The 16,445-nt window shown below is 28.9% G+C and overlaps 1 long non-coding RNA gene across 1 annotated transcript; it reads right to left on the bottom strand.

Moving 5' to 3' along the window:
- Positions 1 to 2,910: 2,910 nt before the first annotated feature.
- Positions 2,911 to 3,539, bottom strand: LOC129919518 (uncharacterized). Its single transcript, XR_008773083.1, has 2 exons — positions 3,453 to 3,539; positions 2,911 to 3,317 (listed from the first exon to the last, which is right to left on the bottom strand). It is a non-coding gene; the product is annotated as an uncharacterized LOC129919518 (long non-coding RNA).
- Between the last annotated feature and the right edge of the window lie 12,906 nt (positions 3,540 to 16,445).

Below are 16,445 nucleotides of genomic sequence, written 5' to 3' on the forward strand. Positions count from 1 at the left end.
TTTTTATCTAATTTAAATAGTTTGAAAATAAGCATTTTGAAAAACGTTGTTGTTCAATAAAATAGAACTGTATTAAAAATTGCGAATTGCGAAAAAAAATGTAGTTTAATATCTCTCAAATGAAACAAGAATCAAAGGTAAGAAGAGTGTTACTCTCCGTCTTTCAAAGTCACTACAAAAGAAGATTGAGTTCAGTTCACAGACTCAATTTTTAAGATAGATTTTCAACTCAAAGTTTATATTCAAATAAGTTCACAATTGTGGAATTATTCATGGGTTCCTAAATTTCAAAATGAAATAAATAAAATAAATAAAATAAATAAATAAATAAGGTATAACTTGTGTAGAGTCAGTTGGGGTAAGTGCGCACACTTTTCACTTTAAGGCGAAATTGTGAAGATTCTGTAAGAGATATCGGCATAATGTTTTTTAGATTTGATAAACCTATACTTTGGGAACAAGAAAACACAGAAAAAAGTTTTTTAGTTTAAATATTTCATATGATTAAAAACAAAAACCAAATGAAGTCGAAGTGCGCACTCTTGCCCCAAAGTCAGGGTAAGATCGCCCAAAATCTTGGGTAAGATCGCGCACATAATTTTAATAGGAATCTTGACAGTTTACGGCAACTAAATGTCTAAAAACTTAATGTTATAATTAGTTAAACAAAACTTTATTTCAAAACTTTCAAGTTTTCACTAAAATGAATGAAAATGTTAATGAAAAAACAAATTAAGTTCAAATACAAAAACTTAAACTTTATTTATAAGACAAAACAAACAAAAAATATTTCGAATTAAATTAGAAGATTACGGCCTTTCTTTTTTGGAATTCATGAATAACAGCCTCCGTTTTTCAAAATTCAAGTTTCAAATGTTTTTGTCCTGTTGAAAAAAGAAAAGTTTAATATAGGGAGAAGTGCGCGTTCTTACCCACAAATGGACTGCGCGATTTTACCCACAAAGGTACTTTTTTTTCTATTTACAAAACAAAATCTAACAAATTTTTGACTTTAATCAAATATAAATATGCACAATTCCAAAATATGTACTACCCTCGGTATATAATGCTCCCACTCCGTCGCTACACACTTTTCCGCACAACTTTTTTTTTTTTTTTTTTGAGCCGGGTTTTTTCAATCCGCTTTTAAAATAAAATGGAGCTGAGCACACAATCGCGAAGGTCATCACTTAATGACGTCTTACTAATCGCTGATTTCCTCATTTTTCGTTTTAGTTTCTTTTGGACGCAACTCGAAAAATAAGCACTGCGCGCTCTTACCCACTGAGCGATCTACCCCAAATGACTCTATTAAATAATTTGTATTAATACAATTTTGAATTTTTTACAATTTTGACCATTTGGTTTAAATTACGCTTCAATATTATAGATGATATAGCTAATGTATGATTAAAGTATCAAAATTGTTAGCAATTCCAAGAATATTAAAAAAATATTTAAGTAACACATCGTGACCACAAAGCCAAAACCACGAATCTGCAAATTTGTAGTTTTGAGGAAAACAGCTTCAAAGTTTTGGGAACTCATGCAATCTTACGTAAACTCCAGCAACGGAAATTGATATTTTAGGTTTCTGGCCAACAGCTGGAGGATTGGGATCGATGCAGTGAATAGAAGGAACGGTAACAAGTACATTGAATCATTAAAGTGAAAATGTCCAAAAATGCAGATTCGCGGTTTTGGCGTTGTGTAGGCGACATTTTGAATTGAATTAATTTTCCTTGCGATATAGGTTCTAAGTATAGGGCAAGTTTAGGATTCGAAAAAAAAAATCGAACTTGAGATAAAAATCAGATATGACATTACTATAATGAAAAATGCCAAAAAAGTGGGTCCCGCAATTCTGTATGTCTTTCCGTCTGTATGTTCTTTGAGCTACAGCCTAAACTAGTAGAGCGATTTTCTTCAAACTTTGTAGTTTACAGTTTTAAGTAATTCCCTAGAGAGGCAATTGAATTTTTTTTTTGCCATATACGGAAATAGAAAAACAATTTTTTTTTTCAAAAACGACTGTAACGATTTTGATTAAAATATTTGTGTGTTATTTTACAGATGAGACCTTACTTTCGAAATAAAAACAAATATTTTTGCATCGTTATTAACGGTACCTGCCATACAACGGTTTTTTTCTTACAAGACTAACTTGATTTCTACAAAAATTTTCACACAAAAGCGTTTGAGTCACCGTAATATAAAAAATTTAGAAAATTAAAAACAAAACACATTTTGGATTTTTAAAAAATATTTCAAAACTTTTTTTTGAAAAATCAATTTTTTGAAAACTGGTGAAATATTTCAAAATTTCCTATTTAAGTGTAAATTAATTATTTCCTCAAAATGGAATACCATTTTTTTTTTTTTTTTTTTAAATGTTAGAAAATTTTTATATACATTATGTACATATGTTTTTATAAAAAATTATTTTTTTTTTAAACGGCTGTAATGATTTTCAATATTTTTTTGCAAAAATTTCTTTTCATACAAGAAATCAGATGTCACACTTCTTGATTAAAACCATTAAAAACCGTCTGTTATTAATTATAAAAACAGATTGTATGTACATACATACATATTTTTTTACATTATCAGAAATAAGCTTCAATAAAATCAAATTATAATTTTCCAAAATTTTTGTATTAAAAAATGTCTAAACGCAGTTTACATCACCAAAATAATTCCTCTTATTTTAATTTTTCAAATCACATTTGAAAGTGTAACGTCAGCCGGCCATCAACGCATGAAACCATACAAACATACCTCAGAAACATTCAAGAGTAATTTCCCATACAAACTGCGCCGGACATAATTAAAATTCATTTTCACCTCACCATGAGAATATCTCGATGAAATAAAAATGAGTTTTTTATCATAAAATAATACTCAATCAAATCTCATTTAAAAAAAATCCTTATATTTTAAAATAAATTATTAATTTATCAAAATAATCATCCATTATTTTATTTTATCAAAATATCAAAATGCGATTCGACGCGTTGAAAATTCACCCAACATCAAATGCCTAGCCATATTGAATTTTGGTGCAAATGTACTCACCATCATCATATCGATGGCATCGTTCTCCATCGTCGTTGTCTTTGTTTATATGAAATGGCATACATCCGCTTTGGTATAGGGCATTTTGCTTTCGTACAAATTCACGTACTCCGATGCGATGGTGTGCGTTGAGTTTCTATGGCTTTGAGCGTTGACAAACTTCGTTCAATGATTTTTTCTATCATGAATACGAATTTTCGCTTTGGTAGGTGTATAGAAATCGTCATTGGCATTATAGCAAGCTGAAAACAACAACAACAACATCGATAGAGAACAAACACAGGGAATTATGTGTATTTCATTATGCCTGGCAAAGTGGCCTGGCTTGGCCTGGCCTGGCCTGGCCTGCCTGCCTGTGTTGTAATAATATGGTGTACCTTTTTTGATAGGAGATAGCATCGGGCATCATCCTGTGTGTCATCGTCATCGTGTGAAAAAATACTTCGTTTCATATATAAAAGTTAACACGACACATTCCCATTCCCATTCCCATTTACATTCCTACCCAACTTCCGTTGCTAACAATGCAGACACCTAATATTATTATTTGTTAATTTTGCAATTTCTTAGAAATTAAAACATTTACATTAATCAACCTTTTGTCAATTCATCATTTTGTTTATTTTATTATCAAAAATATCATATTTGTTATTTGTTATGAAAAACATATTCTTATAATATTTTATTTGTTAATTTTGCAATTTCTTAGAAATTAAAACATTTACATTATTCAAGCTTTTGTCAATTCATCTTTTTGTATATTTTATAAATAGAAGTAAAAGAAATAATAAAGTCACTCTTTGTTAGTCCACCAAAGCAGTTGTGTTTTTTTTAAATCGAGTTATTACAACTTCGATAACTGGCGCCCGAGCAGCTTATTAGTGCGTAACATAAGAACCGCATTAAGATCGCGTAACATAAGAACCGCGGACCCGAAAAAAAAAAAAAATTAATTAAAAAAGCCGAGCAGATTTCTAAGTGCGTTACATAAGAACCGCATTAAGATCGCGTAACATAAGAACCGCGCGCCCGGAAAAAAAAATTAATTAAAAATTTAAAAAACAAAAGCTTAAGAAAGCCGAGCAGATTTCTAAGTGCGTTACATAAGAACCGCATTAAGTACATCGCGTAACGAACCGCGTACCGGCAAAAAAGTAAAAGCTTAACACAACCGAACAAGTGAAAGTTCGAATTAATTTAAAAAACTTTCAATCTAGTGCGTAAAACATAAGAACCGCACCATAAAGTGTAGTGTAGTGCGAAAAGCACAGTGTACCTATACAAAAAACTTTGTTGCATTCAAACCGTGGGACTACCCAGAAGAAACCGCACCCTAGTAGCTGACGCAAAAAGGAGAAAACCGGAACCCCAATGATGCAAATTATGCTGTAAGAACAACACAATTGAAGAATAAAAACAATATTCAAAATTACTTATTTAAAAAAATTATTATCATAAATATTATACCTATATAAATTTCGATAGAAAAAATTATTAAATACCTTTATTTTTATAAAATTATTATTATTATTTGACTACTATATTTATACAATTGAATTCCAAGAAAAAGTTAATCTCATAAAAATCTTAATATAAAAATACTGTAAAAAAAAAAATTTTTCCAAAAAATCCTAACCAATTATACAAAAAATCCAATCCCACCCATTTTTTATCGTTCCTTTCCAAAATGCCTGTCACACTGGAAGAATTATCTGAGCAAATAAAACAGCTGGTTGGTGCTGTAAATCAGAACATTGAACAAATTAAATTGGTGAACAATCGTGTACACCAGCTCGAAAGTAGGATTACACCTCCTCAAAATCCTTCCAATACTACCACTTCACCAATTCCCAAAACTGAACAGGACCTTCAAGATATAAGAAAATTACCTGACTGCGTAAGAGACCTTCAAATTTTTGATGGCAATGCAGTACAGTACGTTTCTTGGATCCACAATGTGGAGTCCATACTAAACGATTACCAAATCGTTAAGAATAAACCTATCTACAGGGCAATATTACAACATATTAGGCAAAAAGTAAGAGGCCCGGCCGATGCCGCCCTCATATCTTATAACATATTTGACGAAGATTGGCAGACAATTAAAAAATGTCTGTCACTGCACTACGCTGACAAACGTGATTCTAGAACTTTAGAACACGAACTAAATAGAATGACCCAAGCGAATAAAACCATCGACGAATTTTATGCGCGGGTCAACCATCAATTGTCCCTTCTTATAAACAAAATCAAAACGGAAGATTATTCTCAGGAGACCATAACGGCCCTGACAGAGAATTATAGGAACAGAGCTTTAGACATTTTTGTCCGAGGTCTCAATGGTGACGTATCAAAAATGCTAATGATTCAGAAACCTCAAACCCTTCCAGAGGCTTATACCTCTTGTTTAGAATTTCAAAACCTTAACTTTAGAAACTTTTCAATACATAAGAAAAATTTTAGCAACAATATTACTGCTCCTATAAACCAAATGAATAACAACCAGCATTATGTAAAACCAATATGGAATAGCTCACCTCCTCCAAGACCAACATGGAACAGCTCACCCCCTCCTAGACCAACTAATCCAAAACCCCCACAGCCTATGGACGTGGACAAATCTATTCAAAGTCGTCAAATCAACTATATGAACCGACCTGAAAATAATATAATGCCAAAAAGATTTAATGGATCTGATAATCTTCCGAGGAAGCAACAACGTCTCTTTGCAACAAACGTTATCGCAGATCAAGACACTATAGATGAAGACGAAGAGGATCCATTGAACGAGGAATATTTCAAAGCATACCAAGAAACTTGGGATGACGATGGCAATAATGACGATTTAGCAGAGCTAAATTTTACAACGGAAGCCTCTCTAGCGTACCATACCTAGAGTATGTTACTAGAGATGGTGAAGTATTAAAATTCTTGATAGATACTGGAGCTAACAAAAACTTTGTATCTGAAAGAATTGCTTACAATTGTAAACCAGTCACTTCTCCATTCAAAATACAATCCGCTACCGGACAACTACAAATAAATCGTAAAATTAGTGCCCAATTTTTTAAACCTATCGGCAATAATACCTCTTTTGACTTTTTTGTCCTTCCAGGACTCAAATCATTTGACGGCATTATTGGTGATGATACCCTCAAACAATTAGAGGCTGTAATAGACAGAAAAAACAATATGCTTATTTTAGCCCCAAACATTAAAATTAATCTCAAAGAAAAACAATCAAAAGAAGTAAATAATATCCAAACTGATATAAACCCTGAAAATTATATTCAAAACCTTTTATGCAAATATGAAAAACTTTTCGGACCAATCTCAGACAGTGGTACAATAGATACCAGCGTTCGTGCTGAAATACGAACTACTTCATCCGAACCTATATACACAAAATCATACCCTTACCCCGCTAACCTAAGAGCAGAAGTCGAAGCTCAAATCAGCAAAATGCTTTCTGATGGTGTTATAAGACCATCTAAAAGTCCTTTCAATTCTCCACTTTGGATTGTTCCAAAGAAACCCAACTCTGCAGGCGAAAGACAATATAGGCTTGTTATTGACTTCAAACGACTGAATGCAATAACAATTGCTGATGCTTATCCGATTCCGGACATAACAAATACTCTTGCAAGTTTAGGGGAAAGTAAATACTTCACGACCCTTGATCTTACGTCTGGCTTTCACCAGATTAAGATGAAAGAAAGTGACATAGCAAAGACTGCATTTTCAACGGCAAATGGCAAATATGAGTTTACTCGTCTGCCATTCGGGTTAAAAAACGCACCCGCTATATTCCAACGCATGATTAACGACGTTCTTAAACCTCTTATAGGCAAAATATGCTATGTCTATATAGACGATATAATCGTCTTCGGCAAAAGTATATCTGATCATTTGAACAATCTTGAGCAAGTTTTATCGTATCTTGATAAGGCAAATCTTAGAGTGAACTTAGAGAAATCAAAGTTCCTAAGAACTCAAGTTAATTTCTTGGGTTATATAATCAATCAAGAAGGAATTCGGGCAGATCCTGAAAAAATAGCAGCAATCCAAAAGATTCCACCCCCAAAAAATCTTAAAGAACTAAAAAGCTTTTTAGGTCTCGCGTCCTACTATAGGAAGTTTATTAAAGATTACGCTAAATTAGCAAAACCTTTAACCAATATAACAAGAGGCGAAAACGCCCAAATTAAAGCAAATCAGTCGAAAAAAGTCGAAGTCCATCTTGACGATCAAGCGTTAAACGCATTTAAATGCCTCAAGGACATGCTTATATCTTCGGATATTCTTATATTCCCCAATTTTGAGAAACCTTTTATTCTTACAACCGATGCCTCCAACTACGCCATCGGAGCTGTCCTCTCGCAAGGCGAAATCGGGAAAGAAAGACCCATTACATTTATATCTAGATCTCTAACCGAGACAGAAGAGGGGTACTCAACTATCGAAAAGGAGATGCTAGCGATAATATGGTCCCTCGATAAATTAAGAACATATCTTTACGGAGCCAAAAATATAAAAATCTTTACAGACCATCAGCCGCTAACGTTCGCGCTGAGTAATCGCAATACTAACGCAAAACTAAAAAGATGGAAGTCAAGAATAGAGGAGTATGGTGGTATTCTTGTCTATAAGCCTGGACGATCAAATGTCGTCGCAGACGCACTGTCGCGACTCCCCGTGCTTAATATTATAACTTCATCCTCTGGAACTCAACACAGTGCTGAAGAAGATAGTAGTGATCTTATACCGCACTGCGAAGCACCTATTAACGTTTTTAGAAACCAACTTATCTTTTCCGAAGGCAATGAAATGACATGCTACGAAGAACCTCACCCAAAATATCAAAGACATTATATCAAGCTGCACTCTTATGACGAAGAAACTCTTACAAAATTCTTAAAGGAAAAATTAAATCCTAATATACTTAATGGTATCAAAATTCCAGAAAAATTCATTCCACTTTTACAAGAAATTTATAAAGCCTCATTTAGCCAATATAAAATAAGAATTACACAAAGAATAGTCACAGATATAAATAAGGAAGAAAATAAATTTAACATAATACAAGAAGAACATAAACGAGCTCATAGAAATTATATCGAAAATAAAAACCAAATTCTTGAAAAATATTACTTCCCTCAAATGACTAAATTAATTAAAAATTTCGTTAATTCCTGTAACGTTTGTCGCTCGAACAAATACGATCGTCACCCCCCTAAACCTCATCTTCAGCCCACCCCTATTCCATCGTATCCAACCGAAATTCTACACATGGACATCATAGAATTTAAAAAAGAAAAATTCATAACCTGTGTAGATAAATTCTCCAAATTTACGAAATTTTTCCATATCAAAAACAAATCCGCTTTACACATCCGGAATAGAATAATAAAATTGATTCATTTCTTCACTGCTCCTAAGATTTTAGTAACAGACAATGAAAGCAGTTTTATAAGTCCAATAGTTCTAAATTATATTGAAGGTCTTGGCATAAACGTTTACCTAGCCCCTCCACAAAAAAGCGAAGTTAACGGAACAATAGAAAGAGTACACTCAACTATTATTGAAATAATAAGATGTCTTCAACAAGAATTTCCAGACTTAACTGTTAAGGAAATTGTTAACATTGCTACAGATAGATACAATAACTCAATCCATTCGGTAACCAAGAGAAAACCTGCCGATATTTTTTTCGGACGATCACAAAGAATTAATTACCAGAACCTACTTGATTTTAAAAATATAGTTAATACAGATCTTAAATACGAAATCATTCGTAACCAAAAAAACCAACTTAATAGGCATAACAAAAAAAGGTCACCACCAGAAAACTATAAACATGGTGAAACTGTCTTTAAAAGAGACAAACAAATAAAAAGCAAAGATAAACCAGTTTACCATAAAGAAATTGTAGGATTAGATAATAAAGTAACAATAACAACAACCAACGGAAAACGAATTCATAAATCGCACCTTAAAAACATACCTTCTATTACAGATTAAACTGCATCCTCTGTGTGGGAGCAATAGTCAATATCTACGAATACCAAAGTCCACTCGTCGCAATCAAACAAGGAAACGGAAAAATGACCACAGGAAACTATAAAATCATTCATTTTATTAATCTTACAATGTTCGAAGAAGTCATTAGTAAAATTAATACGGACATCAACCATTATATTCCTAAAAACAGCCTTTTCCTACCGCAAATAGAACTACAAAAAACAAAAATAGGAAACCTATTAGAGCAACTCCAAGATAAGACCCACAACAGAGAAAAACGGGCAATCAACTGGATAGGTTCCGCTTGGAAGTGGCTAGCAGGTAATCCCGATGCGACGGATTGGGACAAAATCGTCTTCGAAAACAACAAGCTCTCCACCAACAACAACAGACAATATCATATTAACAAGTATTTAACCAAAGTAACAGACACATTAATTGACAAATACAACAAAATAATCGACAAAATTAATACTAATATCACAGAAAAATATGAACAGATTATTTTTAACAAGCTTAGCCTTTTAAAAGAGGAAATAGGAGAAATAGTTCTGGCAGGGCAACTTGCAAAAAGAGGAATTGTTAACTCTAATTTACTGAGCAAAATCGAAATTTCCGATATCCTTTCTAAAATGGAATCGCTTCCATTTAAAAACGAGCTTCAAGCCATTGAGTACGCTGAACCAATGATGCTTGTAAAAAAATCTGTTCTTCTCTACGTCATTTGTTTACCCCAAACTGAAGATACGACATTTAATAATATTATTGTTAAACCCACAGTAAAGAATAATAAGAGAATTCATTTAAGTTTTTCGAATTTATTTATTTCAGAACATCTCCAGTTTGGTATAGTAGGGAAATGTTTAGAAATCGAGGAAACTATCCTTTGTAAAAGATCACAACTTCAAAAGCTCAACAAAGACGATTGTGTACTGAAACTATTAAATGGCGAAAAAGTTAAGTGTGACTTTAATTATGAAAATAGGCCAATAATAGAACTCATCAATGAAAGCACTTTATTTCTTACAAATTATGTCGGTAATATAACATACGGCAGACATTTCCGTAACCTGAACGGTTCATTCCTTATAAATTTTTTCAATGAATCTATCGAAATCGATAACATAAAGTATAGCAACTGGGAGAGTAAAACATATCATATACTACCTCCCTTACTTCAAAATAACCTCACCGAAGGGGAAATAAAACTCGACCTACAATACCTACACAAACTTCATCTAGACAACGTAGAAAAACTTTCCTTTATTTCTTCAAACAGTAAACTATTCCTAACTTCAAACCTAACTATTCTGCTCATAGGGGCAACAATCAACTTAATTCTGTTCATCTTTTTGAAAAAACAATCAAAAAACAAGAAAAAACTCCAACTTTCCTCATTTGAACCTTTAAAATTAAACATCCCAGTAGTTGATCCAAACTCCCAAATTAATTCACTAGAACAAATTACTCTCAAAATCTAATCTACGAGACGCAGATACTTAAGAAAGGGGGAGTTAACACGACACATTCCCATTCCCATTCCCATTTACATTCCTACCCAACTTCCGTTGCTAACAATGCAGACACCTAATATTATTATTTGTTAATTTTGCAATTTCTTAGAAATTAAAACATTTACATTAATCAACCTTTTGTCAATTCATCATTTTGTTTATTTTATTATCAAAAATATCATATTTGTTATTTGTTATGAAAAACATATTCTTATAATATTTTATTTGTTAATTTTGCAATTTCTTAGAAATTAAAACATTTACATTATTCAAGCTTTTGTCAATTCATCTTTTTGTATATTTTATAAATAGAAGTAAAAGAAATAATAAAGTCACTCTTTGTTAGTCCACCAAAGCAGTTGTGTTTTTTTTAAATCGAGTTATTACAACTTCGATAACTTAAATGGTAGTAGCTGGTAGAGTATTTGTCGCTTTGATGGGTTCTCTGCTCTGTTCTGTTCTCCTCTGTTTTTTTTTTGGTTTTGGTGTGCTGAATTTGCTTCGGATTAGGTCGCTGTATTATAATTATAATGATAAGGCAATTTTATATTGACATGAAGCGAAGACGAATAAAATGTTTTGTTTGGTGGTATCTTATAGATTTTCGTCATGGTAATGTGTTGATAGAAATTTTATTTTCGTTTTTAGCATGCAATTTTGAATGAAAATAAAATAGGCGTCATTTTTAAATGTCATACACTCCATACATTAATTTAATTTGGTAAATAATTGCCAAGATATTTTATAATTCACAAACAGGATAGGTATTTGAATAAAATTCAAAGCTGCGTCGCACGTTTTTGCTCTTTGTGCGTTGCAAACACGCCAAACGAAATAAAAAGCAAATTATATAAACTTAATATTATTGAATTTAGTTGATTCTAACGTCACGGGTGGGACATTCGTACAGCATATTTATTGTACCTACATTGATTTATCAATACAATTTTTTTTTTGTAAAACAATTATTGAAATGAAATGGATTTTCCCATTTAAAAATACTCATATTTTTTTGAAGTTCAAGTTACTTAAAAAAGTTTTAGGATTTTAACTAAAAAAATGATAATAAAAAATCTTGGTATATAAAAAGGCATACAATTTTTTAAACTATTTCTCAAAAAAGCATTTGATTTTTTTCCACAAAATGGACTTTAATTCATAAAAAGATAATCATTCTATTGAAGTTCCAAATTTGGATGTCGAACGGGCCCTGTACTACAAGTTTTTGTGAAAAAATCAAATATTTCTTGATTTTTTAATAAATCCAAGAAAAAATTACAGTTTTGAAAAAAAAAATATATAATTCACATATTGTACAATGCATACAAAACACTAATTGTCCAATATCTTAAATTCTTAATGTAAAACAGAGAAACCTCCTTTTTAATAAAGCTCTTAAAAAAAGTAGTATTTTTTATTTATAAAAAACAACAAGATATTTTTAGACTCAGTATTCTGTTTTTTTTTGAAAAACAAATTAAAGCATTGAATTTTGAAAACTTAACCCTTTCGGACCCAGCGTTACTCTCATGTAAATTTTTTTTAAAAATTCGTAAAAAATATTAAATTAAACAGTTTTTTAGGTTTCCATGGCTTAATTGAAAGATAATAATGCCTAGTTACTGGATTATTACAAAAGGTTAGTGAAATATCATACCTTTAATTTTTTTTAATCGAGAAAGGGACTGAAATTCACATTTTTTTTTTTTTTTTTTGGAAAAAAAATTTTTTATATATGGTCATAATTTTGAAAAAAGATATAAAAAATGTTAATGCAGAAAGTGTTTTGTTTTTTTTTGTTTAGAAGAAGTAGCATACATTATAGTTTCATAAAAAGTTATTTTCTCAGTTCTCCGACTTTTTTTGGTGGTCATAGGCAGTGCATATTACTTACATGTAACATGACAATAACACTTTAGTTTTGCTATTTATTATTTTGGAAAATAACTTTTTGCTATTCATATTTCTTAGTTGTGATATTTTTGACCCGATAATACCGAAAAAACATTTTTTAATATTGATTTCCATAGCTTGGGTTCGAAAGGGTTAATTAGTACTAAATCACATAAAATTTTGAAAAAAATTAGTTCGAAATTTTGTTTTCACTTTTTTTTCAAAATTTTGATTTTGAAAATTAATTTTTCAAAAACTATTTAATTAAAAAGCTTTGTTTGGAAACATAGTAAAAGACATAGTTTTTGGCTATGCAAAAAGGTACATCACATTATTGTTGGTTGAGCCTTTGATTTTTAATAATTGCTTTTCGAAATTAAGTCAATTTTTATAGAAAATTGCTTCTACCATCTAAACAGGGGGAAATAGACACCCCCGTCAAATACAATTTTTTTCTTGACCAAATAATTTTCGAACCCGACAACAAAATTTAAAAACCTTAGCCTTTAAAATACATAATATCGTCGCCGTTCAATGAAAACTCCCTAAGTCCATTTCGATTTCAGTTACATTTTCCAAGTTACCCAATAACCAAAGCTTTATTTTTGAATTGTAACAAAGCAATTATTTTATCGAAATGTAAACCTTAAATTAATCAACCCAAATATTAGAAATATTTTTTCCAATTTTGTGTTGCAAACCACTTTTTTTTGATTAATTATATTTATGGTTATGAGAACAATAGGGACTTAATCCATAAAAATTAAGTTTTTAGCTACGAGAGATTTAAGATACAGAGTTTTTAAAACAACACTTTTTTGAGTGCCATCTATTTTTTAGTGTAGCTAGCTGCATAAATAATTTTTTGTAATAAAATAGATATGTAGAGATTCAGCCTCCAAGCAACGCACGTACTAAAACTTTACATTAAGTTTCGAGGCAGCAAATGATTTAAATGTGGCTTTTATTCCAAAATCTAAGTAGACCAAGACAATCTGACAACCACAGATAAATTTATTAACAAAAATATAAAAAAATTAAGGCTTCAAAAATCGTGACCCACGCATTATTTTATAGGATTTTGTGTGATATACTATTTAAATGAATATTTTAACAAAATTTTTAGTCTATATGCAATTATTCTGGTTTCGAGAGCTCTCTGCCATAATTTTCATAATTTTACAAATTTTTTTTTTTTTTTTTTGAATTTTATTTGTGCGCCCCGGTGAATTTTTCTTGTGAAATCTGGCCCTGTTAACATTAATTATTTGCACAATCATTATTAAAAATTTAATTTTAAACTCAGTTCACTTAAACTACATTTATTTCATAAAACACAAATTTCATTTTGTATGGGTCACCATGGTGTATGAGTACTATTTTTTTTTTTTTAGTGCAATTTGAAATTAAATTTTATATTACTTTTTAATACAATTTTAGTCATGATTTCACAAGAAATACTTATTAATTGAAAACTCGCAGTAACGTTACACCTCAAATTAAAATTGGGTCTGTAGAATGGCTGGTTCTCTGTTTGGATTGACACCTTATTTTTCCTTCTATTGTATAGGACATTTGTATTAGTTTCTTTTAAACAAATCTCATGATTATTAGTACATTATTCATATCTGTCATACCATCCTTTTTTCTTAACGACAATACACTGGAAAAAATTACATGCAAAATTAAAATTCGGGATTGTAAATGTTATTAGTGTTACTTCAAAATGTTTTATCAAAATTTTTCTTTCTTGTGCATTTATTCACCACGCGACATCGTGAGTCAGCCTATACATTGTATACAAAAGTATACAATGTGCAATTTGCTTTTGTTTATTTTGTTCATGTCACGTCTCACGTTGTGGTAGGTTAGTATCCAGATAGATAGAGATAATTTCCAGTTAACAAAGTAAAAACAGTTCTAATTTAAGATAGAAATTCAACCAAACTGTTACAATAGCTAGTTTAGTTGAAGAGTATGACATTCGAACAAATTATTTTATGGGATTATGTTTCGATGCAAAACTCGAAAAAAAAAATTCTAAATTTCTTACCCAAAACGAAATATGTATTGGCTTAACCTGTGAGCTGTGAATAACCCTCTGCAATGTTTTGTGTTTATCTAAAATTAAAATTAAAATTAAAATTAAAATTAAAATTAAAATTAAAATTAAAATTAAAATTAAAATTAAAATTAAAATTAAAATTAAAATTAAAATTAAAATTAAAATTAAAATTAAAATTAAAATTAAAATTAAAATTAAAATTAAAATTAAAATTAAAATTAAAATTAAAATTAAAATTAAAATTAAAATTAAAATTAAAATTAAAATTAAAATTAAAATTAAAATTAAAATTAAAATTAAAATTAAAATTAAAATTAAAATTAAAATTAAAATTAAAATTAAAATTAAAATTAAAATTAAAATTAAAATTAAAATTAAAATTAAAATTAAAATTAAAATTAAAATTAAAATTAAAATTAAAATTAAAATTAAAATTAAAATTAAAATTAAAATTAAAATTAAAATTAAAATTAAAATTAAAATTAAAATTAAAATTAAAATTAAAATTAAAATTAAAATTAAAATTAAAATTAAAATTAAAATTAAAATTAAAATTAAAATTAAAATTAAAATTAAAATTAAAATTAAAATTAAAATTAAAATTAAAATTAAAATTAAAATTAAAATTAAAATTAAAATTAAAATTAAAATTAAAATTAAAATTAAAATTAAAATTAAAATTAAAATTAAAATTAAAATTAAAATTAAAATTAAAATTAAAATTAAAATTAAAATTAAAATTAAAATTAAAATTAAAATTAAAATTAAAATTAAAATTAAAATTAAAATTAAAATTAAAATTAAAATTAAAATTAAAATTAAAATTAAAATTAAAATTAAAATTAAAATTAAAATTAAAATTAAAATTAAAATTAAAATTAAAATTAAAATTAAAATTAAAATTAAAATTAAAATTAAAATTAAAATTAAAATTAAAATTAAAATTAAAATTAAAATTAAAATTAAAATTAAAATTAAAATTAAAATTAAAATTAAAATTAAAATTAAAATTAAAATTAAAATTAAAATTAAAATTAAAATTAAAATTAAAATTAAAATTAAAATTAAAATTAAAATTAAAATTAAAATTAAAATTAAAATTAAAATTAAAATTAAAATTAAAATTAAAATTAAAATTAAAATTAAAATTAAAATTAAAATTAAAATTAAAATTAAAATTAAAATTAAAATTAAAATTAAAATTAAAATTAAAATTAAAATTAAAATTAAAATTAAAATTAAAATTAAAATTAAAATTAAAATTAAAATTAAAATTAAAATTAAAATTAAAATTAAAATTAAAATTAAAATTAAAAATTAAAATTAAAACTTTTTGTTTTTATTTTTGGTTATTTTTTTATAAAAACAATGAAAGTATCTAAATTCCATGTTTTCACCCCATAGCCAATACAGAGTATCATTTATATCAATTTTTTTCGCTCCTACAGTTAAAACGCTGCGTACATATATCCGAGCTGAATATCTGCCATATTTGCACGCAGTGATATGCTGCTGCTGCTGCTTTTACATTTTCATATAGAAAATTTCGTTCGGGTAGCATTGTTTGTGTGCGTTGCCATCACCATATATTCCCCCTGCGCGTCAACACTTCCCCCAAAACGCCCTTAACATCATATTTCTCCTCACCAACAACCACTTCATGGTTTAGGCAGTAGAGAGATACTCGCATATCCACCCGCGGGGGTAAAAAGGGAAAGAGACAAAAACACACATTTTCGAACTGCTGCCTGCCTGCCTGCCTGGCTTTGCCTTTACATTTTGCTTGGCCTGCCATAGCATAGAGATTTCGAGATACACATATTGAATTTTTATACCCGAACAAAGTGTATAGAGTGTAGTTGGCTGTTTGTTCCCAG

This window comes from Episyrphus balteatus, chromosome 4, assembly GCF_945859705.1.
Source record: "Episyrphus balteatus chromosome 4, idEpiBalt1.1, whole genome shotgun sequence".
Taxonomy (NCBI): domain Eukaryota; kingdom Metazoa; phylum Arthropoda; class Insecta; order Diptera; family Syrphidae; genus Episyrphus; species Episyrphus balteatus.